This window comes from Cupressus sempervirens, chromosome 5 (assembly GCF_028749045.1).
Source record: "Cupressus sempervirens isolate cs-2001-9-10 chromosome 5, ASM2874904v1, whole genome shotgun sequence".
NCBI lineage: Eukaryota > Viridiplantae > Streptophyta > Pinopsida > Cupressales > Cupressaceae > Cupressus > Cupressus sempervirens.
Window position 1 is genome coordinate 792,639,570 of NC_143122.1, and position 26,648 is coordinate 792,666,217.

Here is a 26,648-nt window from a genome sequence, read left to right on the forward strand (position 1 = left end):
GTTGAACTAGAGTTGAGTCTTAAGACTAGTAGCAATAAGAGTGAACCTGATCTAAAATATGAGAAGGAATACTTTAGATCCTAGTTAAGTCAAGTGACATTTGAATTAGATTCTATTAAGATAGAGCATGTAGAGTTGGAAATATACAACATCATCATGAAAGGAGAGTTAACACAAGCTAAACAATAGTTAGAGAAACTTTACACAAGTTCTGAGAAAATTGATGAACAAATATTTCACCAAAGACCTTCTTATGACAAGACATGCCTTGGATATCTTCTTGGAGAGAAATCAAAAAAGAAAGATGAGATTAAGATAGAATCAAATCCTATAACATAAATCACTAAAGAAAAGTTCAAGTGGTCTGATGAAGTTGAGAGAGTTAAATTGACTAAAAAATTTGATGAACTTATAACAACAGAGCAAGTTGAAGAACCTAAGCAAGATGAATTATCCAAAGAGGTAAGATTTGAATTCAGAGGTAGATGCTATACATGTAATGAAGTTGGGCATGTCAAGAGAGAATACACAAGTAAGTATTTTAAACTTATTACTAATTTCTATTGTTATAATTGTCATGGTTATGGATATAAGGCAATAGAATGTAAGAAACCTAAGTTTGTTGATGATAATAAGAATAGAAGAATGTTTAGGAATTATAACCCTATAGGTAATGGAAGAAGTAGATTGTAGAGCAGATATAATGATGGAGAGAAACATGATGTTGAGAGAAAGAAATTAGTTTGTTACAAATGTAACAATCTTGGACATATTGTAAGGAATTGCAGAGCACCTGAAAGTCAGAATGGAAACAATAAAAAAAAAATGCACCTATATGTTAGTTATGCAATAACTTTAGACACACAATAAGATTCTGTAGAATGGAAAAAAGGAACTTTAATAGGAATCCTAATCACAGAGGGAACAACAACACAGATGATAGAAGGAATGAAAATGGAGGCAACAATAGTCAGAAAGAAGCAGCCAAGGAACATGTTGATGAATTCAAAGAAGCATTTATGAAGCCTTGTAATCCAAAGAGTTCCCATATAGTATTGGAAGAGAAATTCTTTGATGGACATGATGGAAAAGTCATAGATTGTTTGTGGCTCAACCTATTTGAATTAAGCTATTACAGAAGCAACAAAGTATTAGTGGTTTAGTGCGTAAGTCTTGACGTGATCATGGTAAGTGGAAATTGTATGATCAAGGTCACTGGGAAACAGAGATAATATTTTGAGTTTTTGGCAGATATGCATTTATTGTGCAGTGTAATTTGAAATGATTTAAGGATCACAAACAAGATTTGATGTACCATTTGTTCATGTAAAGTGTCTTGAGTGAATTGAAAACAATTGAAGTGCGAAGCACGTTTGTGAAGATGAAAGTTGCAAAAGCCCTAAAATCATGAATTTGAGGTATTTTACAGAGTATTGAATCTAGTTTCTTGAAGTATTTATAGTTATAAAGGAATGGCTAGTCAAAGAGTGTATGATGTTAGTGATAGACCAAGATATGAGTTCAAGAAACATCCATTTGTTTCTTTACTAGATGATCCTGTAGGCACATTTTCACAAGTTCCAGAAAATGTGTTACATGTAGAAGATATAAGGAGTTATATATATTGCAAAATTGAGAGTATAGGTGATGAGGAGATTCACAAGGACTTAGGAGTCATGTGTAATAATGACTTATCCCTAAAGTCTGAGTATGCACACCTTGAAGATCTGAATTTGGTGAAGTATATGTTCTACACAGAATTTGACAATCACTAGTGGACCCAAATTATATTGAGCAGAGTACATGATGATATGTTCTAGTTAGGTGATGCATGGATTGTCATTGAAAATGACCTAATCCACAAGGTCACATGATTGTAATCCTATTAATGATAAAAGAATCAAGAAAATAATGGAGACAAACCTGGAAACCAAGTTTGATGGAAGGAATATGAGAGTTGATCCTATTCAAGATAAAGGAGTCAAATTGTTGACCAAAATCTTAGGGTACAATTTTAACCATGGATCAAGGGTAAACTCTATATCGGTTGGATTCCTTCATACAACACATCTGGTGGCCACTAAAAGGAGAAAAGTAAATTTGTGCGACACTGTCAGAGTGCAACTATTGGACAATATTGCAAAGATAAAGAAAAAAAAGAGTGCAGTATTTAGATTTGAGTCCCTATTAACTCATTTGTTCTTCTATGTTAAAAGGAAGTTTCCAGGAGTGATAAATTGGGATAGTAGTGAGTGCACAATGAAGATTGTAACTCAAAGCTACATATCTAAACCTAAGAATGTCAAAGACATTGATATTGATAGGATGATGAAGAATTTTTAGTTTGAGATGAAATTGAGGTATAAGATACCTCTCTCTATGGTGGAAAAGTATAAGGATGATTTGTGCTTCATGGTGGATACTGATAACACATGCATGGAAGTAGTGATACCTAGAGTGAAGTTCATTGAGCCTATGGGCTATGAGATGAGCACATAACTAATTAAAGGGTATGCGCATATCATACTCGAGTTTGAGCAAGACACAAAATGTCCTAGATGAGGGACATATAATGAAAGATTAAGGATAGTAGAATTTGAGCTCCACAACAAGGAGAGCAAGAAGAAAGTAGAGAAGGAGAAATTTCATACTCAAGGAATCTAGGATGTCAAGGAAGGAATTTAATGAGCTGAAGGAAATTGCACTGGAGATGAAGGCCAATGGGTAGTCTTAATTGTTAGCAACAACACCTATTGCAATGACAGGACCTTTAGAAGGAGTAAAGGTGGCACAATTATGTGTGTAAACTCCCATTGCACCATATGCAACACTTGCACAAATGAAACCTATAAAAGTAAGCTATGAACAAGAAAGAAGACAATCAGAGGTGGAAGCACCTACTATGTAGAGGAAGTTAGGGAGACTGGTGAAGGTTAAGCAAGAACCTGCACCTCAAGAAAAGAAAAGAATAAAGAAGATTATCAATGAACTTGGAAAAATGAGGAGAACCATGCAAGTGAGCATTTTTAAAAGCTCATATGATGATGATGAAGATAAAACTATTGGGAAACATGCATAGGAAGCCAAAAAAACCATAGGAAAGAAGGCATTGAAACCAAGGTGGAGAATCTGAACATGCAGATTATAAATGATGACAATTTTGTTCAATTGAATAAATTTTATAACATGTATAACAATATGGGTAGGAGGAAATTAGAGAATTTTATAATAAGAAATATAATTATGAGAAATAAGAGATTTGATAACATTCAAAATAAAATTCCTGAAGACCTATACAATAGGTTGATCAATAGGAAGAGAAGAGTAGTAGAAGAATATTTGAATATGAGGATCACATCCATATATAAGTTATGTGATGTTGGATTAAAAGAGGAATTTGAGAAAATTTGGAAGAGTATTGAGCCCTTGCCGAGGAACAAAAGAAGATAAATTCTTCTGATGGGTGGCAATTATGAGGATGTAAGGCAAGAAACATAGGAGGCTATAGTGAAATATATGTCCTTAGTACCTAAGGAGAGTGTGCAAGCAAGGATGATGGTCCAGTACATGTACAAGTAGATACACCTTCCAATGAAGAGGAAAAGGCAAAAGGGACACAACAAGCACTATGTCCATCTCACATTGTTATGGGTACTGAATCCATGCAAGTGGATAGTACACACATAACTATGGATACAAAGGAGAATCATTTTACAACATATGGGGCAAGTATTGTTGGAAATATCACTGCCTATACCAGATTTGATGATGAAGAGGAAGAAAGAAAGAAGAACGAATAAGAAGGTAAGAAGCAAAAAGAAGAATAGGAGAAGAAGCATAAAGAAGAAGAAGAGAAGAAGGAAAAGGAAGAAGAAGAAAAGAAGAGAGAAGAAGAAGAGGAAAAGAAAAAGAAAGAAGTAGAGGAAAATAAAAATATAGAAGAAGAAAGAGGCTAAGGAAAAGAAGAATGCAGAGGAACAAAAGATAAAGACTACTGTATCTTCAGTCATATTAGTAGATGGAATATCAACAGTAGTACCTATTCCATCTAATGATGAAGACCAAAAGAGCTAATGGGCACCTTGAGAATTTTTTTTTTTGTAAAGTCTTTAGAGAAGACCCTTGCTCAAGTCTTGAAGTGCATGTAGAAGATAGTTTCAAAAACTATAGCTAATCTAGACTTGCAAGCCAAGGCAAAAGAGTTGGTTAAGATCTTTGATGGGGAATTCACAACCTTAGCTGAAGTAGTAGTAGTGCAAGCACAAAATAATCATGATGCAACCCTATTCAAACAGTTTGCACTAATGTGCACAATGATTTGGAGGCACTTGATGGAAACATCAAGGAATTGAGACAATGTATTGCTAAAGCTAAGAATTTTTATGGAAAATGCTCAAGTCTTACATTTACTTACGTAATTTTGATGCAAATATCAAAGGCCATATGAGTGAGCTTCAGTCACTCACTACAAGATTGCAACAACCTGAGATTAGAATTGAAGATTCCAAGAATGAGATTGAGAAGATTCACAAGGTTGTCAGAAGCATTAAATGTGACAAGGAGGAGGTAATAAGAAGATTCTCTTTTCTAGAGAATATTTGGCACTTAAAGTTGTAATTTTGCAGAGGCAATTGAAGGAATGTCTTTCAAAAAAGAATTTCTATGAAAATTTTTCCTATACTATCTTGAGCGCAGTTGAAGTGGCGTCCTATGCACTTTGCGCACTCATCAGTATATTAGATACAATCAAAGGAAATTGGAAGAAGGACTTTGATAGACTGAAGATTGATTTTGTAGATTGCATATGTAGAATGACAAGCTTTTTAAAAGCAGGCAACAAGTTTTTGTGATACAATTTTTGACACTTTTTCCATTGATGTCAAAAGAGCAGTATTGTGTTATTATGTAGAGGAAAATTGTATAGATGTAAATGTACATGTAAGGGGGAACTTATGTATGTATCAATATAAAAGAGTGATAAGGAATGTAATGATCCATCAAAACATGAATAAAATTGTTATATTTTGAAGACAATTTTTATGTAGTTATTTTTTTAATATGTATGACATCATTTTGGGACTTAGCCAATTTTTCAAAATGTTGCCATTAATGCCAAAGGGGGAGATTGTTGGCAATATGGTTAGATAGATGTCTTGATGGTTTTCATTTATGGAAACATATACTCAACACTTCATTTATACATTCAGAGACAAAAAATTGTCTAAGTATTAGACAATTTGCAGCAATACAGTGAACAACTCTTAATAGTAGAGATGATGTACAGAGAATTAGCTTATGCGCAGTTGAGGACAACTTTGTGACACCTTCATAATTATTTTTACTAGTGTGCATGTGTGTAGGGTCAATAAGAAATAAGTTACAATAAGTTTAACTATGCTGGTATTTAATAATGCAAAACAAAGCATAGCAGAAAATAAAGTTGTATGGCTTTAGGAATTATTTTGGTTTCAAAATAATTACTAAGTCATGTTAAGCCAACTATGTGGATATTATTTTATATTATGTCAAGTATGTGAAGACATGGAAGCTGATTAAGAAAAAATTTGTGAATGCACAAGATATAACTAAAGATCTTATGTTGCATAGTTAAATTGTGAGTTGCATAGTGAATGTATGTAATGTTTGTATATGAGCAATGTTAGTATGCTAATAGAAACCAAATTTAAATAAAGCTTCTGTAAACTAAACAAAATTCATAAACTTCAAGATAGACTAAGATGAGCTCTTAATTGAGAATATGAGCCATTAATGGGCTCTCTCAATGAGAAGCTCTCTTGTTGAGTAGCTTTGTCTAAATAGATAGGATGTATGCTCAAGCTTTATGCTTCAAAAAGGGCTTCAAATGGAGTTGGAATTTGGGTGTGAGTGTATGGTTTCGATGTAAAATGGCTTCTCAAAATGGCATTATGAGTTTACTTCATGGATTGTGTTGTTTTTCAAAGGGGAAAGATCCAATTTATAGGCAAGAGGCTTGAGGGTTTGAGGGCTAAGATGCAAGGATGGGGAAAAGCTCATGGAGGGCTCAGATTACATGAGAAGAGAGTACATGGATTGTGCTTCCTTACAACCAATCAAGGAGTGACACGTGTCATAGGGTGAAAAGATGGAGGAAAGGGGAAGGATGAGTCAACAAAGGAGGCTCAAGGGATAAAATCTTCATAAAGACCCTCATAATGGCTTGTAAGAGCAATAAAAGGGCTTGGAAGAGTCATTTATGGCCTAGTGGGCTTCATAAAATTTTATGGTTGGGATATTTTGAGGGAGATGAGAGGACTTTCAACTTGGGCTTGATTAGGAAGGTTTTAAGCTTGCTTAGGCTTGTGCAAATGATTAGAGGATGGATTAGGATGGTTTAGGATTAGCTTAGGGATAGGCAAGTGGATGGCATTTAATGAGGGTGGGTGAAGGAGGAGATATTTGTTAACTTTGGCTTGGGTTAGTAAGTTTTAACCCATGTTTAGGGAATGTGACAAGGTTAGGAGGGGATTAGGATTAGGTTTAAAGACATCTTCTAGAAGAGTCTAGACTTTGGATGAGGATAAAGACTTTCTAGAATAGTCTAGAACTTCCTAGGATGAGGATGAAGACTTTCTAGAAGAGTCTAGAACTTCTTAGGATGAGGATAAATTAGATTTTTAGGAAATAAATAAAGTTTTATTTATTTCAAGGGTTTGGGTTGAGGAGATATTTATTAAAACTTTTTTAATAAACATGAGGATTAATATTTAATCTTAATTAAATATTTTGAGTTGGGATTAGGGGTAGGAAATGATGGGATTAGCCTTTAATCAAAATTAAAGGAGGATTAGAAGATTTTGGAAGAAGTTAATGGTCTTAAGGAAATTGGCCAAGTTTTCAGCAAAAGATAAATTTTTTATTTATTTTGGGTTTTTTGGTCAATTTATTAATTAAATAATTAATAAATAAGGAAATAATGTTTAAATAAGATTTAAACATTTTTGGGAGGGATTCCTTAATTAAATATTTTTAATTAAGATAAAGAGATTTAATGGCATAAAAATAAATAAATTAATTAAATAAATAATTAATTAATAAATGATGATGTCATCAATAATTTTTCAAAAAATAAAAATACTTTATTTTCTAAAGGTTTTTAGGTGTCTACATTTTGCCCCTCTTTGATGTGATGCCACAAGTGGCATGCCATCAAAGATAAGAAAATAAGATGCCCAAGGCTAGAGAAGAAGAGGAGAGAATGGACTGTGAGATGCCCCCTCAAGAAGGTGGCGGGGAGAGAAAGCGAGGCTCGATGGCTTCTTGAAAAGTACAAGAATCTCGGATGAGCAAGGAGACTCAGATTGGCAAAGAGAAGGGGTTGAATTAGCTCAAACTCTCACTATGGGAGAATGATAAAGGAGAATCAGATGCATAAGAGGAAGCAAGCTTAAGACTTTAGGGAATGTGGAGGATGAAGGAGCGGAGCGCTATAAAAGGAATCCAGGATGGGGAGATGGATGAGGGGATTAAAAAGCTGATGCAACAGGATTTCAAAGAGTCAGATTGGCGGAAGATGGGTTTTGAAGATCCCTAGGACTAGGATTGTGGATCTCGAAAGATGAGGCTTGGTGGATTGATTTGGATTGGTGGATCCCTAAAGCTAAAGGTGAGGAGTGATTCACAGAGATACTGATGCATAAGCTGGGGTAGGAGAGACGGATGTTGGATATGGATGGGGGATAATGGAGATGAAGGAAAACCATTGAAGCTTTTTGAGTGGGGGGATACTTCAAAGAGAAGTACCACCATGTAGTTGAACACTAGATTTTCTATAGGACTGTTGGTTAATTGCCAAGGTTACCAAGAACATCAAGGCCTTTTCACCAACTGTCCAGAGGACTGACGGACTGACTCAAAACAAACACGCAAGGATTTCCCCAGCATCACACATGAATCTCGAAAGAATCAGAATGGAACCAACACTGGGTAACCCACATGCAGAAAAGAGAAACAAACAAAAGACCTGATCAAAACCTTACGCTCAGATTGACCCATTCGCAGTATACCATGATATGGAAGATTGTGGCAACTTTGAGGAGGGAACAAAAAGATTGCTTGGAAAAGATATTTCAAGACCCAAAAGGAAAGATTCCAAATCAAAAGAAAGTGAAAATTCAAAAGAGAAACATTTGCCAATGAGATGGGTAGGATGAGGTACTAACGGACCAAGATCAGACATGAGGAAAGCTATATCTTACAAGGATCTATCAGAGAGCACCTAAGCTGGTGGATCTGGATGAGTGATGCATCTGGCAAGTTGAACTAAGAAGGATAACACTTTGGTGACAGGAGATCTAGCTAAAGGATGCATTGGGATAGCTAACCAAGGGTTGTACGATGTGTGCAAGATGCTGATCAAGGAGGAACTGACACAAAAGTTGGATAGATACAATGGTACTAAGCTAAAGAGGATGTACAAGCTGACAGACCAAGATATTTACAAGCTGAAGCTAACCAAGATAGTTACAAGAAGGCAAAAGCTCAGGATGATAGGATAGCGTGATGGTTCGATGTTGTGCAAGATGCGAAAGCTAAGGGTGGGGTGATAGCGAAAGATATGGATTTGGCAAGATGCATCCAATGATGATGAGAGATTTTCTGACCAAGGATAGCTAGAGGAGCAGGATGAGATGGCTGGATAGGATGGTAGATAGCTAGGATTATGATGGATATAAAGAGATGACATTGGGTTTGCATGAGGATAGCCTAGAGCTAGATACCAATGACAAGGTAGGATGGACAAGACAAGATCTCGAAGGAATATAGTGCCCCCAATCAAAAGATAACATGCGGAAGGAGGTCTGATGATGGACGTGATAAGATTGAAGATAGGATGGAAAAAGCTAAAGGGGCTAGGGAGATGGATGGTAGCTGGGATGGTTGGCTGAAGCTGCAAGAGATAAGTGGATGGTGTGAGATGGAAGATGGAGGGTGGAGGATAGGTGGATAGATTGGAAGATGGAGTTGGATGTCAAGAGATGACCAAAAGCATGAGGGTGATAGGCTAAGCTGGGGATGGCGAGATTATGCATGACGCTTGTTTGCCAAGTTTTCATCATGGTACTTGTCCAAGGCGCTTGAATTGCCAAATTTTCACCAGTGGACGCTTTATTTTTCTTTATTATTTTTTGACTTTTTGACTTTCGACTTAGCTGGAATGATTTTGGCTTTCTTCAGCTATTTTTGGCTCATAGATGTTGGTAGGATGGATGAAAAAGGATTGGATTGAACAAGTGGAATGGTGGGTGGGAGTTTGACATATAATGGATTCAAAGACATAACGCGTGTGGGTAAATGGATGAGGAAAATGGAAATATCATCATTGGCACACACCTTGAGAGGTGATAAAGTAGTGGGAAAGATGGTTTTGAGCGAGGTTGAGGAGAAAATGGAGGAAGAGAAAGATAAGGACTAAAAGTAGAGTTGGAATATGGAGGATGGGAAATTTAGGATAAGAAGCATATGGACTAAAAGTGGATTGGGGGGATGAAGGATGCTTATATGGGGATTTGGATGAGGGATGGATGGATGAGGCTTTTTGAGTAGCATGAATGGATGCCAATTGAGATTTTTCTTTGAGATGCATTTATTTTATGAGCATCTTGGGTCTCCACATGATTTTTGACTTTTTTAGCTTGGGCTTTTGTGGCCTCTTGACTTTTTCTTTGATTGGGATTAAATGTTTCTTGTTTTGAACATGTATTTTAGAAGGGACATGTTGAGACTTGGATTTTTGTGGATTTTTGGATTTATGCTTTTGTATTTTGGCATCCAATATGCTTCTATTAGCCATGGTATGGGAACAAGAGCATGGAGGAGATGGAGGGATAATTGATGGAGTGATAGGGTTTAAAGGTTGGAAGGGATTCAAGGGTGAGTGCCTTTGATGATCTAGCTGGTGGATTTGAGGGGATGGAAGGATAGATTGGAACATAGGATATGGATGGATATAATTGCCCAAAATGGATGGAGGGAAGGAAGGATATGGGCCCAAAATAGATGGAAACGGGGAAGGTGTAGGTCCCAAAATAGATGGAGGGGATAAAGGATTCATATTAGGTATGTAAGGACCCAAAATGGATGGAAAGGGTGTGGGATTTAGATAAGGGATATATGGACCCAAAATGGAGGGTTGGAGATAAGGAGTAGGATGAGGGCCCAAAATAGATGCGGAATAAGATGGATGGGAACTTTGGGGTGGAGATGGAAGGACTTGGGACCATGCAGGAATAGCGGGGATACCAACATCTAGAAATACATTTTCATTTCTTTTTTCAATATGATGTTCATTATTTGAAACACAAGATGTGAGTCCATTACTAGCTGAAGGAGTTGGAGCTTCGAATATGATAATTAGTTCTTTTTTGATGGATCTATCATCATGGATTATGGGAGATGTATGATCATGAAGCAGAGGAGATGGGAGGATAGGATCTTGAGTTGGGTGGGCTGAGGGAAAGGGATCTTGAGATGGAGTAAGTAAGATGGAAGGATTTAGATATGGAGGGGACGGTAAAAGTGGATCATGTAGGGGAATAAGTGGGATGGCAGGATTTTCTATTCTGTCAGAGGATATTTCAACATGCTTTTGGACAAGATCTTGATAGGAATGGATGGGAGTGGATGCATGAGGTTCATTATATGGGATTTGGATAATGCTTGGAGGAGGAGATGTGGATGGAATTTGGAGCGATTCAATGGGTGGTGGGATTTTGATGCTTGTGGGAAGTGGAAGGATTTTAAGCAATTTGATGGATGGTATGGGGATGGTAGCTATGGGAGATGGAGGTGATATTATAGACAGGGAAGCTTCATCACTGACTACTTCACATGGTTGGATTAGATGACATGGCTTATCGACTATTGGAGGCAGCTTTTCTTGTATTTCCTATAGGAGATTCCTTGGAGACTCGTGTGTCAAAGGTGGAGGTGGATTGACAGGAAGAACTAGTGTGATGGGGGTGGAAGATTAGGAGCTTGGTTGATTGGGTGATGGAGGAGAAGCTAGGATATTAGATGGCATGACTAGATAGTTTGGAAGAATGCATGGATTTTGTGGGATGCTTGGGGGAATGTTTCTAAGGCTTTCAATATACCCGTCATAGTCAACAAGACTTTCATCATCATTGGAATAGGAGGTGGCGGGAACAAGGAAAATTCGACCGAACACATCATGATAGGTTTGGGATTTCATGTTTTGATGATGAGTTGGATGGGGATGGGGTCTTGCATATGGATGAACATGAAAGCTCATGGTTGGATTTGGATTAAGCGCAGATTTTGGATTGGCTGATGAAGGATTTCCTAGGGAGAGTCAAAGCTGTATGACAAACCTAAGGAGGATTGGCTGGAGATTTTTGGCTTTCCTGTGGATGGAAGACTTCAAGGGCATGCTGTCAAAAAGTGAGAGTTTTGCTTTCCTATGCGCTGGATTGGTGGAGATTGTGTCAACTTAGGGATAGACTAATGATCCTATGGGCATGACACGAGATTGACCACTTATGGATCCCAACCTTTAGCTCAAGGTGATGAGGGATAAAAAGTGACAAAGCCAGATTACCCTAGACAAAGCTCTATCAAAGGGATAACCTTGGTGAGGCTGGTGGATTGGTTAGATTGATTGGATAGCAAATTCTAGCAGAATGACAACAACTCTCTAAAGGCTTGGGTGTGATTTTGGATTGGGTTGCTAGCTGGCTGGGGGGGATGATTTGGAGAGACTTTGGATTTGGGATTTTTCTAAAGCAAGGAACTAGATAGATTCGGTTGCAGCGGGGGAGCTTGGATGATTTTCTGATGAGGCAGTGACTACACTAAGTATGCCTTGAGCTGGGAGATTTTTGCTTTTTTGGGATTTTGACCAAAGTTGGCAAACATTCATTCAAAAGCTATGAACAAACAAGCAGACACAATTTTGGAGCAAGCACGTTAAACACACCAACATCCTAGGAAGCTTTCTACAAGGATGAAATTTGTTATAGCTAGGGAGTCCTTGATATACGCAAGGTACGTGAGGCCCAAATCCGTAGATGAAACCAAAAAGATCTCACACAGCCGAGAGGAGCGGTAACCCACTTCTCCTCTTTCACTTCTCAAGGGTATAAAGTTCCTTGAGGCTTAGCCCGAGTGACAAAATCTTGATTCCAAGAGAGGTGTCTTTGGATTCACCTCCTGATTTTTATACTCTGTCGGAACGTTGGAGTTGAGGTCGTCCCAAAGGGTGATGAAATCCCAAGCAAGCCTCCTAAAAAGTGTAAAACAATACCACATACATGATCTTGGGCTTTAAAAGACACGCGTTTATTCCAATTGATGATTTAGATTTTGTAAGCTATGATTGAAGACACTTGTGATTATGGCATACAATGTTCATTCCAATTTGACAGCATCGTCAGCATAATGAAAGTCGAGAGATCGTCAACATAAAAAATGCGAGTGTCATTGAAAATGCATCCAAACCATGCAATGTTCATTGATTGTTAGGCATTCAAGATTGAGTGTGAGTTTGTTTTAAGCCCAAAACAAAGATGTGTGAAACTCGATTGCCAAGCACACGCCCAGAGGCCCTCCACATCAAGATTTTTCCAATTTTTATGCCCAAATGAAGTGTGAGCGAGACTAATGCGCATTCAAGGAATTTTCTAACTTAGAAAAACCACTAAAGATCCACTCAGAAAAACCACTAAAGACCCAAGTGAGTGGAGTTTGATCTTTGTGGAGCACTAACACCCTCTTAGGTAGACCCATCCCCATAGATGGCGCTGAGATTGCAACCAATGGTTAAATTGATGGGTGATTAAAGAGGGTGAGTCCAACTACAAACTTACTCAAAGCGTCTTTATTAGTTTTTATAACTTAGAAGATTTCAAAAATGTGGATTCTTTTTATGCCCCAAAAGATGATTATTTGATCTATGGCATTCAAGATTGGATTTTTTTTTTTAATCATGCATTCATAAAAAAAAACAAACTTGATTTTAATCCATGGCACTCAAGAGTGATTTTAGCAACATGCATTCAAAGACAAGTGATTAAACATTCAAGTTTTTTCCTTTGAGCATTCAAGATTGAGATTTTGTGTGTTGTTTTAAGAACTTTGAAGTGTTTTGTTTTAACCTTAGATCATTCAAAAGATTGTTTTGGACTCAAAAGTGAAAATGACTCTTTGGACTTTGGTTTTCATTCAAGATTTTGTGTTCTAGTTTGCATATTTTAAGCCCAAAAATGATATTCCTAGATTGTTTTGATGCATGAAAAACCTAAGAAACATTCAAGATTTTGCAACAAGACATTTTTTTGGAACAAATAACAAAGCTTTTAGGACAATTTTTGGCAACCATTTAGGACTCTTAATTTTTATAAGATTTTTAAAAGAACTTTAAAATATTTGCAAATGAGGTTCATTTTATCCTTGATTGATGCTTTGAGTTTGATTTAGATTTTAGTGTGCACTTAGTGTTGATTTTGAACCTTTTGAAATGGAAACTTGAAGTTATTTTTAAATTCCCAAAAATGAAGTGTTCCTAACTTTGCATGAATGCATCTAAAACCTTGATGTTGCAAGGATGCAAATGATTGGATTGGTTTAGTTTCACTTGTTAAAAGATTTTTTCTTTTTTGCAAATTTTTAATTTTTTAATGGATTTAAGTATGATTTGGGGGTTTATTTTAAGCACTAAAAAGAAGTGTGTATGATTTTTCTTCATTAAAAAAAAAAATGGCCAAGATCTCCCACAAGAAGAAGAAGAAGAAGTAGATGGAATATGAAGAATATAGACAAGAAGAGGAAGAAGAATTTCAAGTTCTTTGTCCACCTATAAGCTTGAAAAATCTGAAAACACTATGAGATAGATTATGAGTTCCTTTGTCTTTTTCATGCTCATGTGGACCTACAAAACCAATTTATACAATCCTACCAATCACAAAAACAAGAAAAATTAGCCAAAATTAGCAAATGACATACAAAACTTGACTAAAAAAGCTAATGAAGATGACCCATGCGGGGTCCCACCGGGCGTGCCAAAATGTATATGAGCAATGTTAGTATGCTAATAGAAACCAAATTTAAATAAAGCTTCTACAAACTAAACAAAATTCATAAACTTCAAGATAGACTAAGATGAGCTCTTAATTGAGAATATGAGCCATTAATGGGCTCTCTCAATAAGAAGCTCTCTTGTTGAGTAGCTTTGTCTAAATAGATAGGATGTATCCTCAAGCTTTATGCTTCAAAAGGGGCTTCAAATGGAGTTGGAATTTGGGTGTGAGTGTATGGTTTTGATATAAAATGGCTTCTCAAAATGGAATTATGACTTTACTTCATGGATTGTGTTGTTTTGCAAAGGGGAAGGATCCAATTTATAGGCAAGAGGCTTGAGGGTTTGAGGGCTAAGATGCAAGGATGGGGAAAAGCTCATGGAGGGCTTAGATTGCATGAGAGGAGAGCACATGGATTGTGCTTCCTTACATCCAATCAAAGAGTGACACATGTCACAGGGTGAGAAGATGGAGGAAAGGGAAAGGATGAGTCAACAAAGGAGGCTCAAGGGATAAAATTTTCATAAAGACCCTCATAATGGCTTGTAAGAGTCATTTATGGCCTAGTGGACTTCATAAAGTTTTATGGTTGGGATATTTTGAGGGAGATGAGAGGAATTTCGACTTGGGCTTGATTAGGAAGGTTGTAAGCTTTCTTAGGCTTGTGCAAATGATTAGAGGATAGATTAGGATGGTTTAGGATTAGCTTAGGGATAGGCAAGTGGATGGCATTTAATGAGGGTGGGTGAAGGAGGAGATATTTGTTAACTTTGGCTTGGGTTAGTAAGTTTTAACCCATGTTTAGGGAATGTGACAAGGTTAGGAGGGGATTAGGATTAGGTTTAAAGACATCTTCTAGAAGAGTCTAGACTTTGGATGAGGACAAAGACTTTCTAGAATAGTCTAGAACTTCCTAGGATGAGGATGAAGACTTTCTAGAAGAGTCTAGAACTTCTTAGGATGAGGATAAATTAGATTTTTAGGAAATAAATAAAGTTCTATTTATTTCAAGGGTTTGGGTTGAGGAGATATTTATTAAAACCTTTTTAATAAACATGAGGATTAATATTTAATCTTAATTAAATATTTTGAGTTGGGATTAGGGGTAGGAAATGATGGGATTAGCCTTTAATCAAAATTAAAGGAGGATTAGAAGATTTTGGAAGAGGTTAGTGGTCTTAAGGAAATTGGCCAAGTTTTGGGCAAAAAATAATTTTTTAAATTTATTTTGGGTTTTTTGGTCAATTTATTAATTAAATAATTAATAAATAAGGAAATAATGTTTAAATAAGATTTAAACATTTTTGGGAGGGATTCCTTAATTAAATATTTTTAATTAAGATAAAGGGATTTAATGGCATAAAAATAAATAAATTAATTAATTAATTAATAAATGATGATGTCATCAATTTTTTTTTCAAAAAATAAGAATACTTTATTTTCTAAAGGTTTTTAGGTGTCTACAATGTTTAGATATTGTGGAAGTTGCATGATTAGATGTAACATGTAAACTATTGTGAGAACCATCTATGAGCCTTATGTGATGCAAAATCTAATGTTAGATTAGAGAAAGTGCAAGTTACAACAACAAGTAAGTACTGTATGATTATCTATTTTGTGAAGGAGCTGAATTGTATAATCTCATGTTAGGGCAGTGGGCTCTTCTTGCATACATTGTAATTGATCTACCAACTCCTAATAGGGTTGAGGATTCTAACAAGGTTTAGTCCTCTAATAAGGACTTGAGACACTATACGTACTTTATAGACTCCTAACAAGGTCAATATCCTTAACTAGATCCTATTGTTTAGTGAGTCATCTAATGGGTATCATCCCCACCAGGGTTTTCCCTTGGCTAGGGTTTCCCTAGTTAACAAATAATGGTGTTATGAGTTCTCTATTGGTATGGTTATATTTACTATTCAACATTGTTGGCTTATTTTCATATGCAAGTTATAAAGTAATTAACTATATTCAGTTGTGGGCAAAAGTTTGTAGAATATTGATTCACCCCCCTCTTAGTATTATCTATTTCTAACAAGAACATCTATGGATTTCATGATACAAAGCCTACTGAGGAGGTTGTGCAAATTGATGATGAAAAATATGATGACAAGGATAATAGTGCAAATGAAATAGATGATCATGAAATCAGTGAGGATCTTCATGATATTAAGGACATCCAAGATTTTGATCCTAAGAAGATTGTAGTAGAGGTAATGGCCTCCCTTGCTAACTCTTCATGAAAAGCCTTAGTGCCATCTAGCTCAGAGAAGGTTGCTGCTGAGTCAAAATCAATTATGGTAAACATAGTTCCACCAAACACCCAATTGACTGTGGGAGTTTTTTTATTGAGTGCAATGATGAGTGTTGTTTCCACCACTTCATCTACTGAGTAGCAGGTTGCACTCTTCATAGCATTAGACTAGATTGAGTCTCAATAAGGAAAAATAAGTACTCCTACTATAGTTGATGTTTCTCCATTGAGAAATGTTGTTTCTTCTACTAATGTCTCTATTGCAAGTGTAGTGATAGTTGAGGTTAAGCCTCAACTGAGTACATAAGATTTGAGTAAAGGAAAATAAATTATTCCTTCTACTACTCAAAAGGAAAAAGGAAAAGAAGTAGAAGCCTCCAATGATGAGATTGATCTAGAGGAAGACATCATTATACCAAATTGAGATCTCTACAATCTAACCTTTGGTCAAATGGACACAGTAGGAGAGTTATGGAAGAAAAGAGAAAGACAACAAAAGGTTAGACTTGAAAAGAAAAAGAGAAATCAAGTGCTTGAAGACATTAAGGATATATTTGTTGATGCACTTAGTATAGTGGTTGATGAGAAGCAACCTATTTTGGATCAACTTGTTCATATTGTTCATAAGTTTAATGAAGAATTGAGTGGACAGGAAAAACTACTACAAAGGGAAGAAAGGAAGTTTGAAAACAAAGTTTTGGAGAAAGTGGCAAAAAATATTGCTATTGATCAAGTTTAATTGTCCACCATTCTTTCTACTTTTGAAAATTTTGTAAATAATGTTGTTTCTTTATTTGTTAATTTGAGTGATACATCAAATTTCATCAAAAAAATAAAGGAAATGTGGTCTAAGATAGATGCTGATATGAAGGCAAGTGCACACCAGTTGTCACTTGAACCTAACACTAGTTCTACACATTCTATGAAGACCAGGTATCTGACAAACTTGCAGGAAAAATTATTGAGGGAAGAAGCCAAGATAAGGGCTACACTTGTAGATATATAGAGTATGATAATTCCCAACATGGATGTAATGCAAAAAAATATTGTGCATGTCAAAACATCAATCCATGACAACAAATTTTCAATTGCCGATCACATGATGGAATGATCAACTGAAGTGCAGATATGATTGGATACCTCAAAAGTTTTGCAAGAGAATTGGGACAAAACCATGTCCACAATTTTGAAGGTACATAGTGATTTCCTTTCACATCTTGGTGTTACCTTGTAATTATGCATTTTTGGCATTTATGTCAAAATCAAGGGGGAAATAGTATTATCATACATAAGGAAGATATGTATATACAAAAAAGTTATAGAAAAAAGGGGGGAAATATATGTACAACAAAGCTACAAAAATCTTTTTGAAAAATAAAAAATAGAGTTAGATTTTACCGAGTCGCTAGCACAACAGTCAAAATCGAGTTGCAGAACCAAGCATGTTGATAGGGGGAGTTTTGAATTATATTTTGAAGTATTCAAAATTTTCGTATGATAAGTGTTTTTGTCACTAATGCCAAAGGTGAAGATTGTTGCCCTTATGGTCAAATAATTTGTCAATTAGTGGCTAAACACTTAATCAAATTGGTTGGTTAGATTTCTACTGAGCTACACATAGTCTACCGAGCTTAGCAAATAGAAAAATGCTGCTACTGAGCTTCATAGAGTCTACCATCACTACTACATCTAACCTCATTTTTCCACCAAAATTTTCGACCATCAACTAAATAAGTTTAGGTTGGTCAGAATGTTAAGGCAAAAATTTCTTTTTTTTACATGTAAGCCCCGTGTTGGTCGAAATTTCAACCAACATGGGGCTTATATGGTAAAAAAAGAAACATTTTTTGCTTGTATATTTTTTGTGTGCGTGGGTTCATTTGGGTTTTGTGTGTTTTCATATGGTTTTTTGCAGCGCGTTGAGGCAAGTTTAGCTCTGGTTGGTTTTCACATTGTTCTCCAGCACGTGTTTTGGGAAGTTTGGACTCTCTAGTAATTTTCACAGTTCTGCGTGGTCTATTGGATTTGTTGCAGTGGAGGCAAGGGCGACAGACATAACTTCTTTGAGCAAGGAACTGGTGTTCCTAATCTTACAGTTTCTGGATGAGGAGAAGTTCAAGTAAACTATACACAAGTAAGCTTATGGAAAATAGAAGATACCCATCTTTCTTTTAATGGATGTTCTTGTGTTTTTATTTTTTGAATCCAGTTTTGTTGGCTTCTGATGTTTTGGGTTTGTGGATATTTGTAGATTGGAGTAAGAATCTAGGTATTTTTTCAACATGAAGTACTTTGAGGATCAAGTACAAGCAAGGGATTGGGATGAGGTAGAAAGTTACCTTTCTGGGTTCACCAAGGTGGATGATAATTGATACTCCATGAAAAATTTCTTTGAGATCAGAAAATAGAAATATCTAGAGGCACTTGACAAGTAAGTATTTAAAGTTCCTTTGTAGATACTTATAGTTTGCATTTGTTTATTAAAATTAATAGTATTAGAACGATGACCTAAATTTTAGTCTTGTCGAAATCTATGCTCGTAAACAATAAATAATTTAGGTGCATAAAAAAAATGTTTGGAAATGTTGTATATTTTTCCAGATGTCATTGTGGGAACCATATTAATGATTGCTTAACTTTTGTTTAGCTTGGATTTAGATATCCAAGAATTTTTGAAAGACGGCGGTTATGATTGGTTATGGAAAACTAATTTGAGATTGTGTGTGTTTAGACAAGATCAGGCTAAAGCTGTGGACATACTAGTGAAGGATCTCAAAGTATTTTCTTCTTTCAATGAAGAGCTATTCAAGGAGATTATACAACTGCTTACTCTGGAGAACTTCAGGTCCCATGTCATTTTTTCAATATTTAATTCTTCATTTTCTCACCCGTACTTTAAAATTGTCCATTACTGTAATGAGTTTGAGAAATTGATTGTTTCCCCATAAATACAAATTATGATAGATTATTATGTATTCTTGGGAACTAAAATTCTCATGTAGGGATATACAACTACATTTTGTTGAAGCCCTTTTTTGAGAAAAGCATTCATATTGGAATGATTGACAAGCAAAGTTTAATTTTCTATTTATTTTTCTGGGAGCTTGTATAGGAGTTGTGTTATGTTGAGCACAACATTTAAAGACTGAGATTGTGATTCATGCAGGGAAAATGAGAAGCTATCTAAATATGGGGAGTCCAAGTCTGCAAGAAACGTTATGCTGATGGAACTTAAGAAATTGATAGAGGCCAATCCTCACTTTCGTGACAAGCTCCAATTTCATGGCCTCAAAGCATCTCGTCTTAGAACTCTCATAAATCAAAGGTATGTTGTAGCTAGCTAACTTGGTTAAGGAATTTGCAATGTTTAAGTTAATGAAAGTGGTGTGACAAGGTTGAGTAATACTTGTTGAATGTCATATAATCTTAAACTGTTAATGTAAAATAGGGGTTTAGTTAAGTTTATTATATTCTGAAGTTTAGTATTGGATTTTCTATGTTCAATCTTAATTGGCAGCATCAATTTTATAAGAACCCTCGACCCAATCCCGATAGAAAGACATTATTTGTAGATCATACATGTGCACCTACTAATGGAACTCGAGCACCAACTCCTTCAAATAACCCTCTTGTTGGGGCACTCCCAAAAGGAGAAACCTTTCCTATTGCTCCCCACGATGTGAATCAACTGGTACATCACTCATTTAAGTCTTGTATTTTATCAATTCTTTTATAACTTTTTATTTAGTGATTTTTTCATTTTGGTGTTACTGTTAACAAGACAAGTTCCTTTGCAATATGATTTCAGCCATTTCAACCCATAGGTGCCCCTTTTGCTAGTTTTCTAAGATGGATGGCGAGTCAAAATCCTTCTGCTCCACACTGTGTAGTAGTTCCTGGGCCTGCATCTCTTACACCACCTCAAAATATAGGTGAATTTACTTGACCATATCTCAAGACATGGCTGCTAGAAGCATAAAATATATATACTTTTTAATAAGGAGACACATTTCACAAGCTCAGTGGCATGTGAAAGAATTTTTATTTCTTATGAGCTGTATTGGATAACATTGTCTTTTTCAGATCTTGTAAGAAGTGTAAGATTATCTAATTTTTTTTATTGGATATTCCAATACACAGAAAATTCCATTTTCTAAATTGTTTAATTGCATCAGTTGCTATCCTTAAGCAGCCTAGAACTCCACTTTCAAATGGTCTTATAGTTGATTATCAGTCTGTTGATTCTGAGCATCTTATGAAACCTCTTTGAACTGGACAATTTGATGAGGTGTGTGTAGAGTATCTTTTCCAAGTTATTCTTTTTCTCTAGCATGTTCACTGATAGTGATACAAAGAATTTCTCTTCTAAATGCTGAAACTCAACATTACTGTTTTCTTTTAAGGTGAGCTATCCGGGTGCTCATACCATGTACTCTCAAGACAATCTTCCCAAAACAGTGGCAAAAAGCCTCAATCAAGTTTCAAATGTCATGAGCATGGATTTTCATCCTTAGTAGCAAACAATCTTATTAGGTAATTCCACATGAAGTATAATTCTTCCTTCAATTAAGAAGATGTGGCTTTGGTTTTGTAAGTAAAGAATATTTTTTGGTTTTTTTTTGGAGATTTTGATTTTTGATTTGATCTCTCAATTGGAACAAATGTTGGTGACATTGGAATTTGGGAGGTAGCATCTAGGGAAAAGTTAGCTCAAAGGACCTTTAAAGTTTGGGACATTTCTACCAGCTCAATGCCAATGCAAGTAGGCATAGTTTAATAAGCTTGAATTTTGATTTTAATTTTTTAATAAGGAACATGCAAATATATTTAGTATTTACTCAAGAGAATAGTGTTGTGTTTATTTAGGTAATAATTATATATGTTCTTTTTTTTATGTTGTCTTAGGCAGCCCTATTAAAAGATCTAGTTGTATCAATGAACCATTGTATTTGGAGCCCAGATGGCCAAGTACTTGGTAAGTGAATTTGTTATTTGTATTCTCAAGGTAAGGGAGGTGCGTAGAAAATTTGACCTTAGTGCATATTCACTAAATACCCTTTGTAAATATTATTATGTTTGCTTAGGTCAGGATTCTTTCCATTGCTTTATTAATACACTTGCATTGGTCTTGTAGGTGTTTCCTTTTCCAAGCATATTGTCCATATATATTTTTATCAAATCTCAATTACTTATAGTCATCTAGTTTATGTGAGATCAGAGGTAACCTTCCTCTCTATGCTGTAGGTATGGGATGCACTAGCTGGTCGAAAACAATATACATTTGAAGGCCATGAAGCACTTGTACATTCAATTTTTCCTCACCACAAAGAAAGTATCCAAGTACTTCATTTCTCAAAACCTGATGTATTTTGACATGGCAATTGAATATTTAAGAATATTTTTACCACTACTTGTTTTGGTGTTTGATTTCCACCCAATGTCAAGTCATTCGCTATTGCTTTTAGTACTTGATAATGTGGAAGGTAGGATGGTTGTAATTCTTTTCTTTGCATATAGTTCATTTTCTCTACAACCATTGATGGAAAGATCAAAGCTTGAATGTATGATCTTTTGGGATCTAGGGTTGATTATGATGCCCCTGGGCTATGGTGCACAACAATGGCTTACAAAATATATTTTTACGTAAATATATCTTTCTCTTAAAGCTGATTAGGAGAAGTGTGCATAGAAAAAGCATTTAGTTCACTAAAAATCCTCTATATTTCATGGTTTCTTCAATCTGCAAAGTGTCTGCCAAATCAAGGTGTTGATTCCAATTCTAGGTTCAAACTCAGCATGCCACATCTGTTCTCTCTCTTAAAGCTGATTAAGAGAAGTGTGCATAGAAAAAACATTTAGTTCACTAAAAATCCTCTATATTTCATGGTTTCTTCAATCTGCCAAGTCTCTGCCAAATCAAGGTGTTGACTCCAAGTCTGGGTTCAAACTCAACATGCCACATCTGTTCTATAGTCAAATCCAACAAGTATGGTCATGACTAATTTTTCGTAGGGATTACACATGTTTCAAACTCGTATCTGAACTTTAATATTATTATACTAGTTATTTATTTCCTTTTTTCATTTAGTTTAGGATGAGAGAATAAAGTGCTAGTTGTTGGAGGTGGATAATGCTTCAATATTTATATTAATTCTAACCTTCAACTTGAGAGATACAAAGTTTTTCTTGTTTAAGGTACTGCCTCTTTTTTTTTTTCTAATTCTATAAGGGCTTTGTATGTGGCAGGCACTTCTTAATGCCGGTCCTTTTGATATTGATGCACAATGGAAGATTGAAGAAATGATTTGACAGATATGAATAATTAAAAAAAAACTTACTTGAACAATTGCATCCATTGATGTAGCACTATGTGTCATGTTGGAAGAGGTCTAACCCCACATTAAAAGGGAACTAGATAAGAAAAAAACTTTGTTGTATGCATTTGATGAAGATACCCTAAGTAACCTTAACCTAGCATGAAAAGAGCTAAGAAAGAGCTAGATAGCAAATAACCTTATTCACACTAACATGCAACTACATTCAAAAGACTTTCGTATTTTCATAAGATACAATCCATTTCAAAAAGCTTACTTGAACAATTGCATCCATTGATGTAGCACTACATGTCATGTTGGAAGAGGCCTAACCCCACATTAAAAGGGAACTAGATAAGAAAAAAACTTTTTTGTATGCATTTGAAAAAGATAGCAAGTTCACAAAATTTTATAGCATATAATAGTGGGAAATACAAGCAATAGTTTGATTGGCTTTATAGCACTCATCAGTTTCAGGTGGACGCAATTTATGGTTGCATCTTCAAAAAGAGCAAGTCAATGGTCCAAATGGAAAACAGTGACCTCGGTCATCAATAAGAAGACAAGTGATAATGCAAGCACCCTACCACAAGTTGCCTCCAATGCTCAAAGTAGAATTACCTTATCCATAAATCCCACCACTCATGCACATATCAGATGTTGCTAAGCCACTATAGAGCACAAGACCAAACCATGACCAATGCCATGAAATGACTGCTAATCAAATCATTGATATAGTGGTTGATGAAATGAATAATTGATAGATTCCACTCCATCCAGTCATTAGAGTTGGACAATTTTGGCAAAAGAGAAAATGGTTCACCATGTACCAAAATCGGGAAAACTTACCTCATTTGTTACAATTAGGAGCAATGGGACCTACTGCTTCTCAAAGATAAACGAATGATCAAAGAAGTAACACAATCATCCAAATAACAATTCTAGACATAATTTTGAACTTTCTAGAAAAAATAAGTTTACAGTAGTTTCTACATTTTCTTATTCTACATCTTTGAGGCCCTTCAAAGTGGAATTTTTCCATGGAATTTATCTGAATGCCCTTATTTTTTTGGTTGCATATAGTATTATCTTTTTTCTCCCCAGTTGTAGCTGTTTCAATTCTGGGGTAATTGAATTCCATTTACATTTTTAAATTTTACAATTGCTGTGTAAATGGCATGCTACTATGATTTTGTTTACTTTTACACCTCTTTAGTCTTTTCAGCATCTCCATAATAAGTGAGAAATATTAAATTAATTGCTCATACCTACCTTCTTGCGTGTTGTTGTCTAAATAATACTTGTTCTACATTCTATCTTGTTAACTTTATTACATTGACTAATTTATTCTATTAGAGTAATCTGACAGAGACACACTGAAATTTGTCTTCATCATTTTGACTATAAGCACTAGCCTACAATTGTTTCTAAACCTAAGAATCATATAATGTTGATCATGAAGAATCTTATTGAACTAGAGTGGGGTTTTTTTGGCAGTAACCCGAGGAGGGTTGAGGGCATTTGTACCAAATCTCTTAAGGTAGGTCTCTTCTTGAGTGCTTAGGATGTCAAACTTACGGCCAAAACCTACCACATTACCAAGGGGAACATTCCTAAGGCGTACAACAATAAATTTAACTACAATGACTAAGCACTTATCATGACACAAACCCTACTCATTGTGGAGTGCACCTCTATAATCATAATTTCCTGCTTTTCACACCCAATTACAAAGAGGGAATAACTAGCTATTTGAAATGCCTTTTAATATAGCCACTTCCGTTGATTCATGCATTGATATGCCTAGAACTACTAAAACACAAATCATGCAATGCTTTAAGATTGATTGGTCTAGTGTGTTGTGAGATGATGGATCCATCATTAAATGACCTACAAAGCCTCAAGGACTCGTCCTTCCATCTCATTGCCATTAAGTAATACCAGCTGAAGTTGTCAAAAGCCTAGACTAGTATCCTAATTATGTTTCAGTTTTCATTTCACCAAGTCATGCAATGGCCAGTCAGAATATGTTGGAGGAAAATGAGTCAAGGATACCAACTATAAAAGAGAGTCAGCTAATGATGACTATCAAACTCAAGATCTAAGACTCGAAAATGGAAAATGACTCTTGCAATGATCAACAGGTTGTATAATGTTTGATTGAATTGCTTGTAGAACCATTTTCTTCTTGATTAATGTGCCATAAACTGTCAATATCTTGAGAGTCATTTGATTATGTCAGGTTTCTAAACAAAGACTTTATAAGTAATATGTTTTAGATTCAGTTGATATTGTTGGGATTGTGAAATAATTGTCTTAGAACTACAACTTTAATATTTGAGGAGAGGCTATAATACATTCTCATTCTCAGAGAATGCTGCTAAGTTTCAAATTGTTGTAATGACAGTTCTATTTATGGGCAAGCTTCTCCTAAATGCTTTTTGAGTTTGAAGTTTTAAAAAATAAAATTAAGAATTTGAATTTTCTAACAGCTAAATAAAACATTATTATAGACTAGAATAGATTATTGTTGTATTGGAATTTTGCCTGTGCATTTTGCTAATTAATAGTTAGATGTTGCGGCTTAGCAATAGCCATTGAAAAGACAAAACATTGAAGGTCACCTTAGGTTAGGATTGTCTTTTCATATGTATCTGCATTCAAAGTGAACATTACTTTTTGGCAAAAAGTTGTGAATATTGTTGAACTTAAATTAATTTTTTTCTAAATCTACCAATAGAAATAAATGCAGGAGTTGTCATTTTGGATCCATTTCCTATTTGTAAATATGAAAACTATTATCTCTTTGTACAGTTATGCATGAATACAACACATCAATCTACGGTTAAGACCCAATTTTCACATGTTCGTCATATGCCTAATGATGAAGCCTCATCTAATTGTACCAGTGGTGGTATGTTGGAAACCTTCTCCTTTGATAACCTTCCTTATTATAATAAGCTCAGTTATTATTAACTTAAAGCATTTTTTTAGTTGGCACTTAGATAAATACCTATGGAATATGTGTATCATAATGCTATTATTAATTTTTGTTTTGATCAATATTTAAATAATAAAAACTAAAAATAATTAGATGACATGCCGATGGCAAATGTTTTAAGGCACGTTGTTTGTTAAATATAACTCAATACAATGGTAATATAACTACATGATACATGTGAAAATAATGGATAATATCATAATAGGGATACAAATACTCTTGCTTCAGTTTTAGAAGGTTCATTGTTCCATTTTGTGGATACGCATATATGCATGTTATGAGCCTTACTTCAAAGATTGTGGTAATATTTTGCAAGCCTCACGAAAGATGAAACTGAATAGAATCTGAAACAAGTGGAGGAATCTAAAAACATCTAAACTCAACTAATGTGTGGAATGTTTGCATGCAAAATATGTGACTTCTGCAAAACAAAAATCTATAATTACTGGAAAAACATGAAACTGTAGCTATTGGAAGTAATCTCCCTAAAGTCCCTTTCCCCAAAATTGGTTAAAAATGCAAACTCTAGGTGCTACTAGACAGCTTATGTGAAAGTTCATAAAGAGGCAAGATATATTTTGATACAAGTGTAGACGCAAGTTCAAGCCACAACTACCTACTAGATAAGTTTAGATGATGCCTTGGTTGAGGCATAGTTGTCATATGCCTGTGCACAACCACATACATCCAAAATCATTAATATATTTCTAAGGCCTAATGGCTTAATTTAACTTATCACTTGTACCTTTATCCAATGAAAGATGTAATTTTCACATTTAAAAAAAAAAAAAATCGAACTAAGAGAATGGTATAACAGACATCGTACGTGACTCTTTTTACATAAAATACAAATAAATATCAACGTAAAAGTTAAGAACCCAGAAAATATCCATTTAACTCTCAAAATAAAATTAATTAATGAGCTGATAATCTGCACCTAAATTGCTTTGACTAGTTTAGTGTTGGGGGTTGCTGTATTTCTAATCCTTTCTATGCATTTT

General features: G+C 35.2%; 1 pseudogene; it reads left to right on the forward strand.

The window, feature by feature from the left end:
• The window catches only part of LOC149558314 (protein TOPLESS-RELATED PROTEIN 2-like), a 77,623-nt pseudogene extending 54,982 nt beyond the window's left edge, over window positions 1-22,641 (forward strand).
• Window positions 22,642-26,648: the final 4,007 nt, after the last annotated feature.